This window comes from Dermacentor albipictus, chromosome 4 (genome assembly GCF_038994185.2).
Source record: "Dermacentor albipictus isolate Rhodes 1998 colony chromosome 4, USDA_Dalb.pri_finalv2, whole genome shotgun sequence".
In the NCBI taxonomy this organism is placed as follows: Eukaryota; Metazoa; Arthropoda; class Arachnida; order Ixodida; family Ixodidae; genus Dermacentor; species Dermacentor albipictus.
The window spans coordinates 62,206,444-62,230,309 of NC_091824.1; the positions used below are offsets into that span (position 1 = coordinate 62,206,444).

Below are 23,866 nucleotides of genomic sequence, written 5' to 3' on the forward strand. Positions count from 1 at the left end.
AAAATAATTATTTTGTGTTCTCAATGATAGCGTTTGTCTCGGGAATCTAGAGTCACTTATTGGAGTTAAGTTGCGCAATACTGTAAGGGGGGATCACTTTTAGGTTTTACGGAAGTTTTAAAAAATCACCCGTTACATATAACATAAATCTAGTCCTTGAACTGGATTTTCCAAATGAGGCGGACATTATTAGCACGAAAAATTGAAAAACATGAAGTATTTTACAAAAATACACTAATTGACTTCCTAATTAATTACTTCATGGCACAAATTTCAATTTTTAAATTGCGATCGGTGAGCTTCAGATTTAGTTTCAGTTTATTACTCTTTTTGAATACAATGAATGGTTAATAAACAATATACAGACGAGGCGTATTCAATCAGAACAAATTTGCATAATGACCCCAGTTTGGAGATGTGCGCCATCAAACTCGCCGTGAAAATGCACTGTTGTTCCGCTTCGTTTTTTAACAAAACGCTCGTTTAGGCATTTACGCACAAAATTAACTGGAACCCCCGTGTATTTCGGCCCACAGTTTGGGAAATATCTCGAAACTGGTGTCATCCTGAAAATTCATTTCAAGTGCACAGGCGTTGCAGGCTCACCGGCTACAATTTCTAAATTGCAACGTGTCTCGCAAGATAATTCATTAGGAAGTTAATTACTGGAGTTCTGTTAATTATTCAACATGTGTTTAGATATGTCGTGCTGGTAATGCCTACCTCTCCGAATAGTGCAGCTCAACGACAAGAATTATGCTACCTGCCGCAGGCGATTTTGCAAACTTCCATGAAACTTGAAAATCGTCACCCCATATAAAGCTGCTGCATCGGGTAAGAAACAAAGCCATTATAAGTACCCTATATAATAAGCGCTATGTAATATTCACCAAAGCGACTGCACCGGAATATCTTCCACTCTATTGAGCTCGACGTCTGTTGAACCGATATTCTTTAGCAGCAGCTACTGATACTGTTGATTAGGGGACCGCGGGACCAATTGCAATGAATTTTTGCTTTTGCAGTGACTCAATCTACGGCCAGGAGCAGGAAAAAAGATATGTCCGAGATGTTGAGAAAAAAAATCCCCATGTGGGCTGATCCGGGTGATAGTACAGAAAAGGTGCAAGCACAAGGGCCATACCCTTGTGGGCTCGGGAACCTGTAACGCGGCCTTGAACTACCCTTGTCACACGTCGGACACACGCGTCAAAATGTCAGCGTATATGTTTGAAGTAAAAAATAAAAAGTGAAAAGAAATAATGAGCCATTTTACTCTGGGAAGGTGGTTCAACAGCGAAGCTGTTCAGCACATGACACGCAAGTGACACGTAATTTTGAACAAAGTCACAAACTCGTTTTTGTGTTGATGGGTGGTCATCGTGACGAAACGCTAGTCTATGAACTATCGTTTCGCCCAAACGTTAGTCTATGAAGATGCATGTCGAAACGCCACTGTACATGTATGAAGTGTAAAATAAAGAGTAAAAAAATAAAATCAACAATATAAAAAATAATGTAATAGCAAGAATAAAAGTACAAAATAAAAAGTAAAGACGAAACAAACCACGGAGGTATGTGTTTGTAGGTACGTGTTAGGTATATTTTTGCCTTTATTCAACCAATATAAACCAACCTCGATATAGAACTTACAGCTATTGAGCAACACAGCTTCGCTGGTCTTTCATCTTCACATAGTGGAAGGGCTCTAAATTTTTATTACTTCTCATGAGTGGACATTTTATGCAAGCTGTACTTGTGTTTCTTTGACTATCAACGAAAATTCACCGATTATTACGTACTCCCTAATGCGCAATTTTACCGCAGCTTTATACGTGTTTTCATTTCCCGATATATTCTCTGGCGCTGACAATCTGTCTCGTGCGGCACGTTAGAAGCGGAGCGAAGTGTGACGCGACTGCCTCGCTATTCGGGACATCATGATAGGCAGCGTGCGGGTGACCCGCGGGCGCTATTCACGGTATATCACAGCAGTCGCCGCAGACAGACCTCCACTTAAGCAGCGCGTTGTCTCCGTATATGGTATCGTGTGACGCGCTCCACGCAAGCCATCGGTGAACAGACGACGGCGCGCCCCTGTGGCGCCATCTCGTAGCGGTCGTCGCTGCTGAGCCCGTCTTGCGCGCTACTGCGCGTTTCTCCTCACCGCTACCCTCTGCGCTCGCTTTCGTCGTTCGCTGTTCTCCTTCGCTCGGTAGCGCCGAGGCTCGCCGCAGAAATTGGCGCCTAAGAGCTACGCTTTAAAGATATTTAAAAAATAAATAACGGTGTTTTACGTGCCAAAACCACTTTCTGATTGTGAGGCACACGGTAGTGGAGGACTCTGAAAAATTCATCCACCAGGGGTTCATTAACGTGCACCTAAATCTAAGTACGCGGGTGTTTTCGCATTTGGCCCCCATCGAAATGCGGCCGCCGTGGCAGGGATTTGATCCCGCGACCTCGTGCTCAGCAGCCTAACGCCATAGCCACTGAGCAACTACAGCGGGTCGCTCTAAAAATATGACTCAAGAAAATGGTGGGAAAAACCGCAAACTTTACCACATACGGACCGAATAATATATAAGGACGAGCGCCGATTAGAAACTAAGAAAAAAAATTGAAACGACCTTTTTGGTTTCCTAATATATGAGAAAACAGATGTCACAATTTTGTAGGCTTGCGTTACGGCACCTACTGAAAACTAGAATACATGTTTATTGGACTAAATAATGGGGTTTTACGTTCCATAACCATGATCTCGTTACGGGGCACGCCGCGGTGGGGGACTGCGGAATAATTTGGTCTGCCTGGGGTTCTTTAACCTTCACGTAAATCTAAGTACACGGGTTTTTTCGCATTTCGCCCCCATCGAAATTCGAATGCATTGTTGTGCAGCATTCTGTCGAAATCCAGTTGTGCTTATACGACATTTTAAATGCATGTGAACGCGAAGTATCTAAGTATTTTAGGTAAAGTACGCATACACATGAAATATTTGGTCTTCGAACGCTCTGCCAATTACTGTTTGAAGAGTGCGATATATGTTCTTTCAGCAGTACAGCTGATGTCAAATGGTTTTGCTTTTACGTACAGTAAACATTTGCAAATCAATGTAACCTAGCCAAAGTAGTCATCCGTTTCCACTTGTTTCCGCATCTTGGTGGTTTATTTCCAGTGCAACCAACTTCACTTAAATTTAATTGAGCTGTTGCCTAGTGAGAACACTCCTGCTTTTTTAGAGAAGCAACAGCTGTAAAGGTTCGTGTTAATATTCCGTGTTGTATCTCCGTATAAAATGCTGGTGTTGAGGTCGTAACAGCTCTATTCTCTTTGTTTTCTTGCAGAAAACAAGGTCTGAAAACCCTAAAGCCCTGTATTTAACTCACTCTTGAACAATTTTCATACTTATGCCAGTTGCCACTGCCATTACGTAACAATCTGTTGTACAAGTTACTCTTGCAGCCGACAAACAAACTCCCTGGGTTCGCTGACGCCGCTGAAGTTCTTTATCTGTGCAGTCGGGCCAGGCATATGCCTTTTTGGGCTAAAGCACGTGCCTGTTTACGACGGCAGTTTATTCGATAGCAACCGCCACCTTCTGCCTCCTTGGTGATCGAGCACGTCTGGGCCCAGCTCTTTCGCCTCGTTCAAACTTGTTCCGTGGCTTATCCGTCAACGTTATGCGTGCAACTCAATTTCCTACGGGGTTCAAGCGTACGCGGCACCGTTCACTCCAGAGGCGGCTCACCTCTCCCTTCCCCCCTCCCCCCCCGCCCTTGTCCCTCACCTTTGCCTTCGCCGTAGACCGGTGGTGCGGTATCATGCAATCACTGCAGGAAGGGGAATAGGGATTGGGTTAGCGTTCCCCAAGCTTGCGCAGTCTGGCAAAGCGGTAGCGAGCTGAAAGTGAGCGTGCGAAGAAAAAAAAAACTTGCCAGCTAAAGCGCCATCCATATGGAAGCCTCCTGGCGCGAAGTAAGCGGCCGATAGGTTTGTTCGTTGGAGACGACGCATATCTATAGCCGGGGAGACAGCCAGGGCGGTATTCGCGGCCGTATAAGGGAAACCAATCAAAGGCGAGCCACGGCTCCGCTTCGGCATGCTGTGAGCTAGCATCTCTGCAGTTAATCCTGCTCGCCTAGCGCAAACCCCTTGTGTTGCCCCCAAACACTCTTCAGTTCCCCAGGGGCTGCTCTTCCTACGATGACCGCTGCGCAGACACCGAAGCTGTTGGTACTACGTTCGGTGGTTAAGCTGCATGGCTGGTCCTATGGGGACTGCGGCCGTACAAGAGACCTGCATCATATTTTTTTCCTCCCTTCCCTTTTCCTATCGCGCAATGGTCATCGGTGAATCTCGGCATAAACGTACCTGTTCCGTTTCGATTCAATAAACTTCTGATAACATCACAACCAGGTGTTGGCGAAATAACGCATGAAATTATGCGCCACTGTTTACTTTGATTTTATTCCGATCAAAACGCAACGGCCAAGTAATTCTTGCGGATGGTTCTTATTCAGAATTGGCCCAGAAGTGCTTAATTCTCCAGACCATCCCTTTATCGTTGAGTGAGGCTGCCGCAGGAACACGAAAATGTACGTCGTGCTCATTCTGGATTAACACAATTTTCGTTATAACAGTTGCGCGGGAACGCGCTGAAAGTGGAACGCGTCATCTTCCCACAATCGATAAGGTGCGTCTACCAGCGCGCCTTCTTTGCACTGAGCAAGTTAAAACTCGCTGACTACGACTGATTGTATAAGGAATTATGATATTGCTTCTTGCGCCTTGGCTTTACAGCTCACGCTATATCTTTGTGGCGAAATTTAGCCCAACCTTGCGCACTCTGGCTTTGGAAGCACTAGCACGAAAGAGAGCCATTAAGGGCACGAATGTAGAAAATGTACTATGACATTTCGGCACACCCCTATTGACCTGCTTACCTGTGTCGGTTTCATTTATTTCTGTATCTGAGTTGTCTCGGAACCTAATGCTGCGTAGCTACCACCATTTCGATTAGTCTATTTATGGAGGGCTTAATGCAGAAGTACATCATTCTGCCTGATACTGCGCTTGAGTCGTTCGTAATCCGTCGCCCTTTTAGGACACCGGACGCATGCTGCGATTGATATTAAGTGTGACGAAGGAAAGCAATAGAGGCCCACCGACGGCTCCCTAATTGAACATCGTTGGGTATAGTGCGCGCAGCAATGATTCAAGCGGAAATGATGCTACGTACTTGCAATGAACACAGGGTAGCGATTGGTGACAGTAAGAAACAGAATATGGCCTCTTCTTTGAAGGACCGTGCCGCTAATTTTGATTACAAGTTCCGGACGCCGCGCAATCAGCCGCGTGATCCTCCTATGCGACGACTACCTTTAGTTCTATCGTGTACCCCTCGTTTCATTAAGGTAACTGCAGTGTTTCATTCCAGCTTTTATCGACCACATGTAGTACAAACATTTCTTTCCTTCATAATGTAAAGGCTGGGACAAAACAATGCGGGACTTGCGAGCGCGTGACGCAATGCACTGCTCTGCCGTTTAACAGAGCTAGCGTCTAGTGTCGAGACCTGGCTTTGCGCATGCGCATGTGTTTACGTTGGTGTGCCTGCCCGTACGTCCACTTTTTTGCCATGCCTGCTGTCGGAATGGCGACGATTCCGGAATATTGCGCTAGTAGTACACTCATCTTTCCGGCCGGCTGCGTATGCAGATGTTGTCGCACGTCACAATGGCCCACACACGAACCACTCTCCCAGCTTAACCTTCGGAAATTATCGCAATTACGACTGCAGGCGGGCCAAAAATGGGTGCATGGGCAGGCACACGAGCATGAAAAAAGCACGCATGCGCAATGTCATGTCTCGACAGACGGCGCTTGCTTCGTTAAAGGGCGCAAGAATGCATTTTGGCACTCGCCCGCATATCCCGTATTGTACTGAACCCGAATGTATACGGATACACAGAACTCAAACTTGAAGCACGAACGCCGGAACAGGCTGTCAAGCTGCAAGTTAGATAATTTTCCTCTAAGCGAAGGAAATAAGTGGACTGCCCTTTCCACGCTCCCGTTTTCTCACGTTTTGTTTTCTTCACAGTCGCTCTTTGAATACGTCGCATAAGCTTCAACTGTGTTTAGCACCTATTATACTACGGGCACAGATTATATTACAAGCACTCTGTCGATGGCAAATAAAGTTTAAATGATTTCTACGTGGTACTGCAGCAGCACGGGTTATAGATCCGGCAAATAGAACAATGCGACCTGGTTGCGTTGTACGCGTACAAGCAGCATACGCACATTTTTGTATACAAGTCAGAGTCAACAGGCCGGTAATATCATATGGCAGCGTTGTAGTATTCAGCGCAAGATGCACGGATCTGTCGGTAAAAAGCGCAGCATGTCAGCTATTTAGGAGCAGGAACCGGGACTGACATTGCAGACTGCGTGACAAAGCTTGTAGCGTGCGCGATCAGAGAAACCGACTACAAATAAAGAATACCTTGGATTTCGTGGCAATCTCTCTTGGATTTCCACCAAATGATAAAGAAAGAGCGAATGAAATCCCACTACCGCAAATAAAAATTTTGCGAAAAAATTTTCAATATCCCCACTTCGAAATGAATCCACTCCAAGAATGTACGCAGCTATGGAATCCAGATTTCCCATGCCTTCTGATTATTTTTTTTGTAGCATGCTTTCGTTTTGCACCTACCGGAGGGAATACGCTCCCCAGCCCCCCTCTCTTGCAAGTTCTTCTGTCAAAAGATCGGGTTCTTCCGGGAGACACATAAGAAACGTCATCTCACCGGGCAAACGGAAGCCAAGCAAAAAAAAAAACGTACGAAAATGCGGGAGGAATTCGAAAGAAAACAAACACTGCACAAGGCAGATCGCTTCCACCTTAGCGCACTTGAATAGCTGAATGGGCGCTGCCCACGCGAGGACTCGCTTCTGTTCTGTTTTCTTTATTTTCTTTCCGCTTCATCGCAACCATTACTCGCATATTGCCAACCCCCATTTCTCCGTCTGTTCCTTCAATATCGTCCCTCCTTCGCTTAAACGTAACGGAAGGCGGAGCAGTGGACCTCGTGACATTGCTTTTTCGATTGCTAACATCAAAGCTCACCATTCCTTGCTCTCGTTGTCATCAGACAGACGGTTCCAAACCTGTCGAGCGTGCAAGAGCACATGCTCCGCCGCAGCTTTTAACATAGCGGCAGATTTCGCGAGATAGTATTAAAAATAAAAGGTGCGGTGACACTTTCAGCGAACCGTGCGCTGACTAAAGAAATGTTTGTAAAAATGAAAAACGATTTTCGAATATTGCGAACGAAAAAAAAAAATAAAGTTGTGACCGCAACGAAGGGACAGAAGACACATACACCGCACACGTATATATCAAAAGTCTTCCTATACGACACTCTGTGCTTGCGAAGCTCGCATAGCTACCAATAATGCTTATTTTCACTTCATCTTAGAATCGGGGCTCCGTTCCGGCCGCGGGATGAAATAGACAATATGAAGAATACGGATGTCTGGGAGGGTTGTACGACGAGTGAACCTTAGAAGGTGAAGGGTGAATTCCGCTGACGAAGGCAGAATTAGGGACCTTTCAATACGTTCGCTGGGCCGCAGCCGGATCACCAGAGCAGCAAGGCATGCAAAATGTTCTCTATGGAGGTCGTGCCGCAGGGAGCGAAGCGTGAGCAAACGGGCGGATGTAAGGCGGGCGGGAGGTGGGGGCGAAGTCTTTCTCGCTCTCCTAGAAATACCCCAGGGCGCTTGGTTGCGATGACGTGCTTGCACGTGCTTCATTCTTATTTGAACGTCTTTATATTTTTTTTAGTTTTTGCGCAGACGCTACGCAAGCCCATGGACACGCCACTATACATTGAGAAGCACCATGCGGCCGTCTCACTTGCTCGCTGAGGGCGAAGGGGGGCGCCGCGATGAAAGAACACGCGAGTCGCCCCGGGCGTGTAACCGTCGAAGAAGCAACGTCGACATACTCGCACAACTAGTCGCTATAGCGGCTTTCTTTCGGCGTTTGCCCTGATTGTCTGTTACTTTAATCTTTCTTTCCGAGAACGACGTATGTACACCAAGGCCAAGTTCCTCCTGTTCTGAAGCCAGGATGTAGTCGCGAAAGCAAAGAATGAAAAGTAATAGTGGGGAGGGATGAGAAGATAGCAGCGATAAGCGCGGTTGCTTAGTAGCTGGAACGAAACATTTCTGAAATCGAGGAAACGTTCTTGAAGTCGCCACATTTGATTGTAGTGCTTTTTCAACTTGCCACTGCTCTCTCCGGTTTGAAGTAAGATTGAATAAAATCCTTACAGCTTGTGCCTAGTTCGGCCGCTCTTTATTTATTACTACCACTTATGAAGGGCAAATGATGAGTAGGCATTTGTCAGAAGTAGTGAATCGAGTGGTTTTCAGGTCTAAAAAAAGAAAACAAAAGTATACAAGACATTCTGAATACACAAATCGTACCCTGCACGTCCTGTCTCCTCGAGGAGCCAAGTGCCACTGACTGCGGTCCGGAGCAGACGACGGTCAGTTGTGGTCACCGGCTTCCCCCACTTCTCACACATACTTTTTTTTTTCCACTTTGACATTCCTAATGCTAACCCATTAAGAATGAAAACTAAAGAGCTGCTTTTGCGAGAGCTATCACTGGTTGTGTTTTTGGGAGAACATTGCTTTCTCCATTACGCCGCCGCGCACTCATTCATTCATTCACAAAACTTTATTAGCGTCCTGAAGCCCGGTCTTTTCAGACCGAGGCGGGCCGCGTCCACGTCGGCACCGCCAGGCCGAGCCTTATGGCGTCATCGTGGACCCTCTGGACAGCCCGTAGCTGATCTTGATATGAAGAGCTTGTTATGAACTTGTGCCAGTAAAGCCATTTTTCTTCGGGGTCGGCGAGAGTCGCGGGACAGCCCGCCAGCATGTGTCTGATGTCAATGATGCCATCGCACACGTTACATTCTGTCCTAATTTCTCTTTCTGGGTGAATTTTATTTATGAAATACGGAGTGGGGTACGTCTCGGTTTGCAGTAAACGTAGCGTCACTGCCTGAGCCCTGTTCAATTTTACGTGTGGCAGAGGGAATTGCCTACGCCCCAAGTAGTAATATTTAGTTATGTCGTTGTAAGTTAGTAAGTGATCTTTATGTTCCCCGGAATGGTAGTGGGCGTCGGTTCGGTTCTGACCGGCACGGCAAGCAAGTCCTCGTGCCAGGTCGTTCGTCACCTCGTTGAGGTTGGGCCGAGTCTCGTCCACTTGTCCCATATGTGCAGGAAACCATCGGATTTCAGTTTTGATAGTTTCGACCTTGTCGATAATTTTAGCCGCAGTCCCAGCTACATAGCCTTTGTCAAAGCTCTTAATTGCTGCTTTGGAATCGCTATAGATGAAAGACCATTTACGGTTCCTGATGGCTAGAGCAATCGCACTGACCTAGCTTCATTTCAGTTTTCTCTTTATCAAGTGCGTGCACTTTACCTCGGCACTCGCCCGATATACAGAGAGCGCGGAAAAGATAAAAGGAAAGCTAGGATGTTATAAGGTAGGATAAAAGGAAGGCAAGGATGTTACAGGGGTCGTACCCCATTTGTTACCGTACACAGAGAAAGGGAAAGGGCGGAATGAACTTTAAAAAAAATCTAAGAGCGTAGAAAGTCACCGCCCCCTTAGAACTCGCGCCTAGCAGCCAGCATCAACGATACGTATGTGCGCCACCTAAAAATTGCTCTGTAGACGAATCGGAATATATATGTCCCAAACTATGGCAGAGTGACTTTGAGCGTGGGAATGGCCGGTACTCATTTAATGCCAGAAGCGCCATCTTACCACAAGCTGCCTCTTGAGACCGCACCGTATTATTTTCGGCTCATATAGCCATTCTGCTACTCATGAAGTTCAGTTGGTGACCGCAACGCTTGACTCTTCGATGGCAGCATTTTGATCCACCAGCGTTGAACACCTAATCTTGTTTGCAGTATTTCAATTTGCAAGTTAACTATCATGCTAAGTATTGCTTCTAGGCAATTCTATCCAATTTTCTGCAAGAAATCACCCAGTCATTTCCCCCCTTTTTTTTGGGGGGGGGAGGCAGAGGAGGAGGTGGAGACATAACTAGACTTAAAGCGTACTTGCACTTTAACGAAAACAGCCGCCGGTTAAAATAAAAGAATGTGCAACATCCGCTAATGGCAAGAAACAAGAAACGCTGGTGTAAAATAGTGGAGTGTTCGGCGAGTTGGTACAGATTCATGAATTTTTTGCCAGTCAGATCTTGTCTCCTAGTTTCTTTCATGCTGCATATTTTATCGTCACACGTTTTCAATAAAAGCTTAGCTGACCGACTACGCTGGTGTTATCCCGTACATGTCCCTGTCTGCGTCTTTTTCTGAGCTTTTAGGCTCGCAGGGTAGCATACGGGTAAGAGTCAGCGCTTGCCGTGCAAACCTCACCTTTCTGTCCGCGCCAGTATCCTGCCTGCAAACATAAAAACAAATAGCGTAATCTCAATGTGTCTTTCGTGTGTGAGTATAATAGTCATGGCTATGAGGAACTGCGCCGACCAGCGAGTAGCACAAGCAACCTGAGCCACGTCAGGAATACCATAGGCTTACGCGTTGTTCAGTCATCAATATTTTCGAGTTTCGCGCATGCAAAGCCATCCTGCTCTAAACGATCGCATGGTCTATATTACTACAATGTACGAGCGCGGCAATTTAAATATTTCCGATCATCGCGCACTACTCTATGTCTTCTTCGTTGGCAAAATGAAAGGAACAAGCGGCAGCAGGGAGAGGAAGACGACGACGTTTCCACGCAGACGTGGTTTCCTTGTGTTCCTTGGAAATTGCTCGACAGCAAAGAAAATCTCGCCCTTATCCGGATACGAAGCTCATCGGAAGCCTATGGGGACCTGTGGACTCTGGTGAGGACTCTTCTTTGCCTTGTCCTACTGATCCTGCTCGTCTGATAGACTCAAAACAAGCACGGTTGGCGCTTAGGCTTAGTGCGGCCGAGCCGCCGCGCTCGCCCGACGAAGAAGAAGTGTTTGTGCCAGATGTGAGCTCCTCATCTGTACCTTCCACCGGACTGCTGCGCGTGACAACATCCATGCCAACCATGCAGCCGAAGTGTGCATCCGATAGCTCGAATACCCAAGATGAAACACCGAAGGACAGTCCTCTTCGTGATGTGAATGTGAACCTATCCGCAGTCGTGCCGACGGACACTGGTGACCCTATGGACGTGCAGCCCTCTGGCGGTTCGACGAATGCAGCCAAGCGAGGTCCCCCTATCAACGTGCTTCAACAAGACGCCATCGCATCGGAGCAACCGGCAAAAAAGGTAAGGGCCACCCCAGACTATTCCTCCACGGCCTCCCCTACGCCCGCTCCCTCTCAGTCTTACCCAACGCCCACCCCTTCTCAATCATATCGAGTTCACATACGGCCCCTTTCATGCTACGACATAACTTCAGTAGCCACAAAATATGTCCAAAGGGTCATCGACCAATCTCTTGAAACCACCGGATACAAAGGGTTCGCAGCATATAAATCTACCAACTCGATCACTGTGCACTTGGCATCTCTCAGTGATGTGCAGAAAATGTGCACTTTAACATCTATCCCGCTGTCAGAAGATCAACACCTGCCTGTGCAGTGCTACTTTGCATCGGGCCCTAATATACAGAGGTGTGTTGTCTATGGCATTGACCTAGAAGACACCCCTGAGATAATATGTCGTGAATTGACCTCCACGACACACAGGGTGCTCGCAGCTAGATTCATGGGCAAAAGCCGTACATGCTTAGTGACGGTACAGGGCCCTCAATGTATCCCAGAACGGTTTTATTACTATGGTTGCATATTGCGACCTAAACCATACCTCCCTCGAGCAATATTCTGCTACCGCTGCTTTCAACGTGGACACATGCAGGCATTTTGCCCACAGCGTACTATTGATCCAGAAAAGCTCACACCAGAAGGCCAACCACGATATCGATGTGGCTTATGTAAATCTGATGAGCACGATTTGACAAGCACAAATTGTCCGACTAAACAGAAGGCCACAATCCGGATACGAAAGGCTATACCAAAAACGACTATAGTAACAACACACAATCGTTATGAGGTTCTTGCAGAAGAGCCAGAGATGCTCCTGGCAGAAGAAGAAAAAGCCCCAGAAACACAACTGTATTCTTCTGTTCTTAAACGTGGCAAGCAGTCGCAGACAAAGAAACAGAAATTACCGGAACCTCTGCATCAGTCAGATGATGACCATGATGACATTGACGCTCGGATAGACGCACTGGCCAGAGAGATTGAGCGACTACGCAAACATAAAGAATTGGTAATTCTGCGTCGTCAGAAAATAGGACCGACACGTGACGCTTCAACCACTGCTAATGCCACCGTTACGCCTGGATCCCGTCCGGCACCACAGGTCAACCAAGCTGTTTGGACAGCAGTTTTAGATCAACTTGCTCAGCTAACGTTGCTCATTCAGAATTGCCTGCATCATGGCTAATTCTCTGCAGCAGCTGTCACAGGATGGAATTCTTCTGTGGAATTGTCGGGGCCTAAACTCCAAGTTAGGAGAAATTAAAACCAAGCTTCAATACAATAAGCTACATGTGTGGGCACTGCTTATTCAAGAGCATAATAAGCTATGCTCCCTAACCAATTTTAATGGGTACCATAACCCATCTATTAGAGATAGACGTGCTACTACAATGGCTTCAGCTCCGGGGAAAGCTGCAGTTTATATATCATCGCAAATTGCTCACACAGTGATTGACCTGGAGCCATGGTGTAGTGGTAATCAAGAAGTTGTCGGGGTCCTGACACGACCAGTGAAGACTCCTGTCATTCTAGTGTCATTCTACGCCAGACCGCAGCGCACACGTTTGAACTTGGGGTGGATAGCCCATCTCCGGTCTACGTACCCGGGAATTCCTATTCTCGTGGGTGGAGACTTCAATGCCCCACATACAGAATGGGGGTACAAGTACAACTCACGAAGAGGATGCCAAGTTAAAAACATCATGAGCGATGCCACTTTTACACTGCTGAACCATCATGCTGTGGCTACCTGTACTGTACCCGCAGTATCTAGAACAAACGCCCCAGACCTCACGTGGTGGTTGGGTCCTGGAATGCCGCAGTGGCGGGTGGAACCAGATACATGGGGCAGTGATCATATGCCAATAATAATTGGTTTGCACAGAACGTGCATAAAGAAAATTCGACGACGAGTAACAGTCACGCATTGGGATAAGTTTCGGGAATCATCGACTGATAAAGTACCCTCAGAGCCCTCAGAAATTCTTCCCGCTTTGAAAGAACTGCTACGGAGGAACACCACTGTAACCACAGTTGACGAGGAACAACCTCAACCGGACCTCACCCTTTTGCAACTTTGGGCAAAGCGACGTCAGGCGGAATTGTATGCGTCGAGAAATCCCGATGCACTAGGTAGCCGTGCACGTGCTAACCATATAGCGGCGAAGGCGCGTCAGCACGAAAAGCAACTTTCTCGACGACGATGGTATGAATGGTGCGAGAATCTTGGATCGGGCATTGGAAACAGAGCACTTTGGCGCACGTTCCGGTCAATGGAACGCGGTCATAAGCAACCTGACCCTGCAGCGAGCGTTAGGTTAGCGATGCAGAGTTCGCCGCATCAATTTGCAGAACACGCTGCTAGAGCGTTTTTCCCGAAATACGATCAAGCGTCACCTATAAACTGCCCCGAAATTGATGAGTGTGACACAGCTTCCATATCCGATATATCCAGCCCTTTCACCATGGCCGAACTAATAGCGGCGATTGAAACTTCGAAGAAACGAACAACACCTGGTCCCGATGGTATTCCTTATGAGGTTTTCAAGAACATGGAAGGAGCAGCTCTCGACGCACTTCTTCAGGCTATTAATAAAGTATGGGAGACTGGAAACGTTCCACCTGATTGGAAGCACTCAATTGTTGTCGCGATTCCGAAACCAGGAAAGTCTCCAAATAGCCTGCAATCTTTACGCCCAATTTCACTAACCTCAACTGTCTGCAAACTCGCTGAAAAGATGCTGGCCACACGAGTTTCCTGGTGGCTTGAACGCCACGATAAATATCATCCTGCTCAAATTGGATTCCGTTCTTACTTGGGAACTGAAGACGGACTTTCTATCTTATCAGACGATGTTTTACAGGTTTCTCCACACAGTCACGCTGTGCGCACGGTAGTAGCAACAGACATAACGAAAGCTTATGACAATATAGACCATGAAATCATTATATCCAACCTCATCGACCTGGGACTTCCACCGCGGGTGATAAGATTCATCTACTCATTCCTTCAGAATCGCACATTTGCGATTAGAGTAGATGGAAGGCAAGAAGGATACTTCACATCGAACAGAGGAGTCCCACAAGGTTCGGTTCTGGCTCCTCTTCTCTTCAACGTTGCTCTAATACCTCTAGCCTGGCAACTACATCGGATTCCAGATGTGAGGTTCTTAATCTATGCAGATGATGTCACTTTGTGGTCCGTGCATAAAGATATATCTAGACAAACTCAACAGCTTCAAGAAGCCCTTGATGTGCTGAACAACTACGCTCGGAAAGCAGGATTGGACATTTCCGCCCAAAAATCAAGCTATGTTGTGGTGGCCAACAAGAAAGGACGCACAAGAATCACGCAGCACCCCTTTACATTTAGACTCGGCGCAGTAACAATCCCTGAGGCTTCTGAGGTCCGCATACTGGGTCTCGATATTCACCAATCCGGCAGTGGTGCACACTGGCTCCGTAAAACCAGACAGAGTTCGACAAAAACACTTCACCTTATTCGTCGCATTGCAGCAAAAGCAGCTGGAGCTCGTACTGACGTAGCTCGACGGTTGGTGCGTGCAGTCTTGCAGCCACGAATTTTATATCAAGCACAATTTCAACGGCTGACGTTGGCACAGCTAGCACAGTTGGAGACGATTAATCGCGATGCTATGCGCACAATCACAGCACTGCCCCGCATCACTCCGATACCAGCCCTACAGGAACATGCCCAGCTCAACACAATTGCAGAGCTAATTTTGCAACGTGAAAAAGCACGTGAAATAAAAAAGCAACTTATTCCGGCTGTCGCTGCGCTGCATGCTCATTTTCACCGCGGCTCTCGGATTGACAATCAGCCCTGTCCAATGCCTCCCTGGGAATTCACCAGCATCACAACTAATAAGCCAACGAAGTTACGACGCAGCGATACAACAGGTACTATTGACGAACACAACATCGTCGCTGCATCATGCGTTAACACCTGCAAAGTCTATACGGATGCTGCCATTCTCCCAGACGGCGGAAGGACATCATTCCTGAGTACAACGCATAATTTCATCAGCGGCCACCAGCGCTATTTATCTACGGAAGCCAGCGCTCTAGTAATGGAACTTCAAGCCATCCACGACGCTATGCAAGATGCGACATCTAAGCTGCCTACCATCAAGCAACTAGACATCTTCACGGATTCTTTAGCGGCTATGCAGGAACTCAAGAAGGTCGATAAGGCGATGGAAATCTGCGAGAGAATACACACTATGAATAGTAAGACAGCTACTTGCGTCAAGGTACACTGGATTCAAGGCCATTCAGCGAACCCTCACAACATTGCTGCTGACCAGCAGGCACACTGCCCTCCTAATCCTGATCCTCCACCTATTCCCCTCCCACCCCAACCCCGTAACTCGCTGAGAGCCCGTAAAAATGTTCTCCGGCAGGACACACGCGCTCTTATCCCACCGTGTGTCTGCTCCCTCCCCCTTCACCTTACTAGGGCGGAGGAAGTTGTGCTTAGGAGGCTTCGGGCCGGGGTGGCCCTTACACCGGCTGTTGTCTCAAGGTGGAACTGGTCGCATTTACCACTGGGTGCTACGTGTCCATACTGCTCCGTTCCTGTGGTGGAATCAGATGCATACCACCTAATATGGACGTGTACGGGTTTAAGTTCGGAACGCTCGCGTCACCTACTGCAAGCCGGCCTCCGCTACAGTGTGACAACCAGCTATGACCGCTGGATACATGATAACAGATTTCACAAAACACTGCTTCAATTCATACACAACACAGGCCTCACAGCACACATATAATACACATATACGCTCCAACAATTATGCCTTAAGGGCAAGCCTTCATCGCAATAAAAAAAAAAAAGCGGCAGCATATTTTTTGTGACTACACGACACGGAAGAGCGTTCAAAAACTCTAACCTTTTCATTAAGGTAATCTTGGCTTATCTTCTTAAGTACTTAGAGACTAAACAACATGGTGGTGCTGGTAGCGCGTTATAGTAAAAAATAAATCACACCTAGATTATATTTTCTTTCCTCAAAGGCACCGTTCAGAATGGCATACTTATTTATAGCGGCTGAACGGTCCTATCTTATTCCCTTAATCAGAATAAGAAAGTGTAGCCCGTGTAAGAGGCTCTACTGTTCGGCGCTGAGGAGCAGCAGCAAGTTTAAAAAAAAACTCCATTGCCGAGACCCATCATTTAGCCCCGCCGTGTGCAATTCGTTCCGAAGACCCAAGCTGTTCTTGCCGCGCGGGACAACTCGTAGCATACGCGGTCCACCTAGGCCCATGCAATATGCAGGCCTTCTTTGCTGATAAGCTTAGTGGCACACATGTTTTACGACCCGCTGCCTAAGAACAGCGGTGACCCTCCTGAACACCGGGTCCTTAATTACATAGTGCATTATTCACGCGCCGCTAATTCTTTCTGGACATCGCTGAGAGACCCTCTCGCACAGGTGATACTTTATGCGAACGACGCATGAATAAGTAAAATTCGCTTCCCGTTTGACCTGCCCTCGGGGCTTTCTAAAATGTTTAGAGGGAAAGTACGTGAAGAGAACGGGGCGCTTGGATACGTTTAATGCACCTGTCCCGGGAAGCATTCGGTTTCGACAGCTTAGAAGAAAACAAGGCGCCTCCGTTCGAAGGTGGGATGCGCAGGACATGTTGTGCAAAAATATCCCAAAATAACTTTTAAAAAAAATAGGCGGAGTTACTCACAGATTGCGTTTTTAGTTCTTCTTTTTTTCATCTCTGGAGACAGTCGCTGATAACACACAGTGCGTGGCTGGCATCTGTACGATTCCTAAGCGAACGCACGGAATGATGTCATGATTCTACGTATGGCGTACGCAGAGTAAGCGAGCGGAAAAGAACGCGAGGGGGCGCTGGCCTCAGCGTATCATCGTCGTCGAGCTGGCGTCGTTATGTTGTCATCATGCCACCTAGGTCATTGTCACGGTGCCGTTCCGTCTACAAAAACATGTAGACAATCATTTGTGACGTCATCATCTAACACCGTCAGAACTGACGTCATCACCATATCGACGTCGGAAGTATAATTCGAAGGTACTGCTAGTGTGTCCACATAAGCTATTCGCTTACTTTGACAATCGTCTCTCATGACATTGGCGACCATTTCCCTTTCTTTATTTTTTTTTTATCGCAGATGATACACGCACCGTCTATGCGACTTCCAAGATCTAATTAGAAAACATTTTACTGATGGCACACGGAGGTGAAAAGAAATCGGTACGCGTTGTGAAGGTACACAGGGAAGTACCGTAATATTAGAGTATAATTACAAGGCATGGCGCTGATTGGGGTGGTCCGCGTTAGAGAATTGGACGTGTAAAAGCTGCATGTAGCGACAGCCTTCGGATTACAGGCAGGCAACACACAGGTTACAACTCAGCACTACCTATACTTGGCCAGCTACATTCACGAACCTTGTTCGTCATTTGTTTCCACTCCTTCTCCATCGCAGAGTTCAATCTAAAACACGTCGCCAAATTTTGACATGTACTGCACAAAATTTTAACCGACTAAGAGCGAAGTGCAAATTATTTTTAGTCCTACCTTGTGTTCAATTGTTCCTTGTGTAAGAAGCCGCAAGATTTTGTGATGTTATATTGTATGACAGACCACAGTGTATTTGTACCAGACAAGTGCAAACAACTCAGCGTATGTGTACATCAGTGCCTGCTCTGAAGACGCAGTTTGATATTGCGAACGTGATTACATATGCAAGCTAAAAATTCGTTCAGTCGTTTACATTCCACAGTTTGTGTGGATCAGCCCGATGACCGGGGGAAAGCTTAACGTTGACAGCTGCAGTAATACCTCCGCCATCATCTTGTCAGAAAAAAATTCAAATGAGAAGTCATTACACCGAGGTTCCCTTTTTGTTTTAATGTCTTACCGCATATTTCTATCGTCAAGGGCACATTCCATGTTAAACATCACTTCCGCACATCTATCACTGTCTCATTTCAGGTCGTCGGGCGTAGTTACATCGCATGAAAGAGGTGGAAAGAACATAACTTTGTTCGATGGCAGACATCGGTACAACATTTTTCCGATCGGGTATCACCGGCCATCCTTGCAGCTACAGCGGCAGCGACAATACAGGGGACACGAGCCGCTTGCTTGTCGCCGTTTTCCATCGTCAACGTAAAGTGGGATGAGAATTGGTTTGGCTGCTACTCCGCTTCTTCTACATCGCGATTGAAAGCACATATCGCAGCCTATTGAAAGAAAGAAACAACAAGAAAGGGACCGTGTTAAAACAAGATCTTTAGCAGTGCAAGGCGAGCTGTACAGCGTTGCCATTTTGTTTGAGAAGCTCGAGAAACGACTCATTAGTTGGAGCGGAAAAGCATGTCTCATTCGGACGCGCTCATGGGCCCGTTGTTTGTCATGATTCTATTGCGCCAATTGGTTCTGTCTTCTGCTTAAGTGTTGATGGCTTCGGCGCGCCCGAGGCGTTGTCATGAGGCATCTGTGAATTGCCTGCGCTCAGAAATTCACAAGAGACGCCGCGACTTTTCTGCCTTTCTCACTGTTGTTTACGGGTACTTTCTTTTTTATACAAGGCAAGGAGATATCAGATAAATTTCTTAAAGATAGATGCATAAAAATGTACTTATTTTCATTTCCGCTATCGCGAATACTACACTGCCAGAATAACGCCGGTTCGACTCAGAAAATATTTATTGCATTGGGTCTCTAGCGAGTGCATCAACACGTTTGTTTATATTTATCCAGTGAAGTGCTGTATGTGCCAAAGTTTATTATATCTTCGAAAGATGAGGATTATACAAGTTGTATCATTACTTTTTCTTTAATATGTATATTTGCATATGTTGTTACGGCTGTTGCGATTCCGTTGTAGCGCATACACATAGTTGTCGACGTTTTTTTCTTCTTTGAGCACCCTTACGTTTGCTTCAGCTTGTATTCTGATCCCAGTGATGAGGTTATACTGGTATCCAGATGTAGAGCACTCCGAAAGACAATTTCCAGTACCAATCCAACAGCGAGGCAGTCTGGAGGCGACTGTGTGCTATTCAAAGCTATGAGCATCGCAAAGTACTCATCGCGCCAGCATATACATTCTAGAATTTCAACATTACCTTAGCAGAGTGGTCATTTTCAAAACTGATTGGTTTGTGGCGCGATGTTGTTTACTTGAGGAGAAAAAAAAATTGCAGCAATCGACACAAGTACCGTCGCCAACATAGGCCGAGAGGCTACTGCACCCGCAAGTGAACTTCAATTTATTGGAATACAGCAGCGTCGCGTGAAGTTATCTGAATGCATTGGGTTAGTCGCAGGTACGCACCACTAAGAAATTTCACCCAGCATGCATCGTTGCCAAAAAAAGAAAAAGGTAACAAGTTTTCCGCAACATCTGTGGTGTCCAGATTTTCGCTCGTAACAAGTACATTACGCGTCGCAAACCTACCATGCCTGGACCTTTAACGGACACCCTAAATTTCAGCTTTCTATATGGAAATAAGCGCGGATTGATTCTTGGCATATATCGGATAGTAATGTGCTAGCACACGTTTAGCATATGGCGTTATTCAGGCGGCCTTTAGGAGTAGCAGGCGCTTACTATGTGAAAGTAGCCGGCAATTTCCTGAGAATTCATCATCATCGTCACCATCATTATTTTCATCATCAGCCTATCTTTATGTCCACTGCCCAGGACGGAGGCCTCTCCCTGCGACCTCCAATCACCCCTGTCCTGCGCAAACTGATTTCAACTTGCGCCTGCGAATTCCCCAATTTCATCACGCCACCTAGTCTTCTGACATCCTCGACTGCACTTCCCTTTTGTTGGCACCCATTCTGTAACCCTAATGGTCCACCGGTTATCTAACCATGTGCATTAGAACGCCTGCCCAGCTCCATTTTTTTCTCTTAACGTCAGATGGAATATCGGCTATCCCCGTTTGCTTTCTGATCCACTCCGCTCTCGTACTGTGTGTTAACTTCACGCCTAATAATTTTTGTTCCATCGCTCTTTGAGCGTTGCTTAACTTGTTCTCGAACTTCTGTCTTAATATCCAAGTTTCTGCCCCTTATGTTGGCACCTGTAGAATGGACTGATTGTACACGTTTCTTTTTCAAATTTATTGGTAAGCTTTCAGTCAGGATCTGACAATGTCTGTCGTATGCAGTCCAAACCATTTTTATTCTTCATCCAGCTAATTTCCTTCTCAAGATCAGGGTCCCCTGTGTGTTAATGACCTGGGCGAACGTACTCCTGTACAGACTCTAGAATCTCATTGGCGATACTGAATTCTTGTTTCCTTGACAAGCTATTGAACATTATCTTTCCCTTCAGCTTAACAGCATTCAACCCCGCCCTTACACTTACTCAGTTGAGGTCCTCAATCATTTATTGTAATTCGTCGCCAGTGTTGCTTAGCAGCACATTGTCATCTGGAAACCGAAGGTGCTCAGATACTCGTCCTTGATCCCCACTCCTAACCTTTCCCAGTCTAATAGCTTAAATACTTCTGAGCATGCCATGAATAGCATCGGAGAGATTGTCTCCTTGCCTGGCCCCTTTCTTTACTTTTCTTGTGGAGAACTGAGGTTGCTGTGGAATGTTTGTAGATATTTTCTAAGATATTCACGTATGTATCTGGAGTACGCAGTGGCTCTTACTACTGGTATCTCAAATAAATCAAATGCGATTTGATAATCCATGAAAGCCATATCAAGAGGTTGATTGTACTCCGAAAATTTCTCGATTGACTGATTGACGACATGGATGTGATCCATTGTAGAATATTCCGTCCTGAAGCCAACGTGTTCTCTTGGTTTATTGGAGTCAAGTGTTGCCCTGATTCTATTGAAAATTATCTTGATGAATATTTTTATCGAAATGAAAATAAATGAGAGACGTAGTCACCTTATAATGGTGATGGCTACTCCTTTTCTCACAGCGGAAACAACAACGTAAAGCATATATGTAAAAAAATGAAACCACATCATAGGGTCAGAAATCCACCAATGAACATATAAATATAGGAAGCAAATGGAAGTTGCACCACAATGAAATTGTGAACAAAGTAACAAACACACAGAAGCGGTCATGATGTAAAGTGAAATGATCATGTAAGCAGGTGAGGAATTGCACAGAGTTAAAATAACGCATGGAAAGAATACAAAAGAAAGTGCATAATTAATTTATATGCGGTAATAATTACAATTAACAGAATCGAGTTACAGTAACATCGTGTGGCTATTCAGGGCGATATCTAGTACCTGTTAAGGCTGCCTGTCTCTTCGCAAAAATGTTCAAATGCGTTCATTGCTTTTTGCTGTGATATTTTCGATAGCCATGTGCCCAGCAATTTTGCGAGTGAGAAAGGTCGGTGAGGATCAATGGAGTGTCGGTCTTGTTCAAGCTGCCATTTTTGCGTCGCGTATGTGGGGCATTCGAGGTGTAGATGAGTAACATCCTCATCGTTGTGGCCACAAGAGCAAACCAGGGAAAAAGCCCATTTTATGCGACATAGGAAATGTTTGGTGTATGCTCTGCCAAGACGCAGTCGATGAATTAGTGTCTCGGGGCTTTTCGAAAGTTCTACATCCAGCTGGTATTTGAGTTGAGGGTCCACTTCCTAGAGAATTGATTCCTTAGTATTTTCATCAAACCAGGTTGACATACGCAAGTCCTTCTTTATTTCTCTCAATATGCGTTTCGTGTCTTTTGGTGAAAAAAAGGAGTTAAATTTCTGCATCTTTATGGGCCGATTTTGCCAGCAAGTCCATTAATTTGTTTCCTGCTATACCAGCATGGCCGGGGACCCAACGTAATATCAATTCATGTTTTCTTTCATTAGCCTGGGTGAAACTGTTCAGTGCAGCGTATGTTATTCGTGCGTGTGGTTGGCTGTCTAGAATATTTTCAAGACATGCTAAAGCCGATAAGGAGTCCGTGAAAATTACCCACTTTATTGGTTTCTCATATTTTTTGATAAAGTAAGTGGCTTGGAGAATTGCCACTAATTCCGCTATTGTTGGTTACGATGTGGGTCCTAGTCAACAAGCGTACTCTACCTGTACGGATGGTATAACATAAGCTGCAGTCGTACTTTCTTTTATTACGAAACCATCCGTGAAGACGTGAATAGATTCCTGGTACTTGTCAAATAGCTGATGTAACGCTAATTGTTTCGCTGCGAATGAGGAAACGCCACTTTTATTTTTAAGGCCTTCGATTGACGTTTCTACTTTCGGCGCCTGCAGAAGCCGCGTTGGATAGCACAGGTCTGAGTGCCATCAAATTAATTGTGGAAGTCGTGATTTATTCTGTTGAAACATAGCGTGTATCTGTGCAGCCGGACGGTTTTCTATCAGAGAGATCAGTGGTTTCGAAAGAGACGTCGGCATCTTTCCAGGCTGCGAATTGCGGTGAAACGCTGTGCCCGCGCTTCTGTAAAAGAGAGATGACCGAATGTAGCTTGCGGAACTCCCAGATACACTCGTAAACTCCGAGCCTGCAACAGCTTTAGGCGGTGAAGGGACGTCGCAGATAATTTGTGCAATACAGGGGCGGAGTAAGCAATTCTCCTACTTGATGAATGTTTGATCTAATACTGATTGCAAGCTAATGAACCTTTAATTCTTCAATTGTTTAATGTCTCCCTTCTTGTGTATTACTATAATGTTGGCATTTTACGTATCTACACCTTCTCTCTCCCTTCTCCCTCTTCCCCTTCTCCCTTCCCCCAGCGTAGGGTAGCCAACCAGACTCTTGACTGGTTAACATCCCTGCCTTCCTATATTCCTCTCTCTCTCTCTTCCAGCTCTCTGGAACACTTGAAGACGTGAAGCATTGCGTGTGAAGGGCCGCAGGCTTTTCAATTCATCATGCCTTATTAAACGTCGCGTTAGATTTCACTCACCTGGAGTGGAATAAAAAAATAACCCTATTAGATCGGAATTAACTATCACTACAATTGAGCGACATTGGTGAGCCGCTTATGCAGCCGGCAATGAGCCGCTTGCTCCGCAACGTCTGGTACGTTGATGTCACACATACGATATGACACGAGATGATGTGATACGAGATGTGGCAGGCTTGCTTATGCGACTCAACGGAACGATTAAAAGCAATGCATAATAGTATTGCTGAGCGTTGTTGCGTTACTAAACTTTGTATGTACGCCTGTACATATGCCAGCTGAATCTATAATTCCCACATTTCTTAGTTATCTACTTTCAAGTGTTCCACTTTTACTTGAATAACATGGTCATGAGCACTGGATAATGAATACGGCTTTTCTTTTTTCTTGCTTTGTGTGAGATTGCGCATACTGAAAGAGTCGCTTGCGGATAAAACGCCGAGTCTCATAGAAATAAATTATGCGTAGGAGTTTTTCAAAATATGCAGAATATTTTCACTTTCTTCGTCGTTTATCTTTCTTGATTGAAATGTGGCAGTAAAACACGAATCACGTTG

General features: G+C 46.0%; 1 protein-coding gene and 1 long non-coding RNA gene across 5 annotated transcripts in view; one reads left to right on the forward strand and one right to left on the reverse strand.

Annotated features, from left to right (window-relative positions):
- Positions 1–1,236, forward strand: part of LOC135896416 (uncharacterized) — a 110,763-nt gene extending 109,527 nt beyond the window's left edge. The window contains exon 3 of the long non-coding RNA XR_010562696.2: positions 1,026–1,236. This is a non-coding gene — a long non-coding RNA (uncharacterized lncRNA). The remainder of the gene's footprint in view (positions 1–1,025) is intronic.
- The window catches only part of LOC135896415 (uncharacterized), a 203,325-nt gene that overhangs the window by 41,065 nt on the left and 138,394 nt on the right, over positions 1–23,866 (reverse strand). The gene's annotated exons all lie outside the window — the stretch shown is intronic.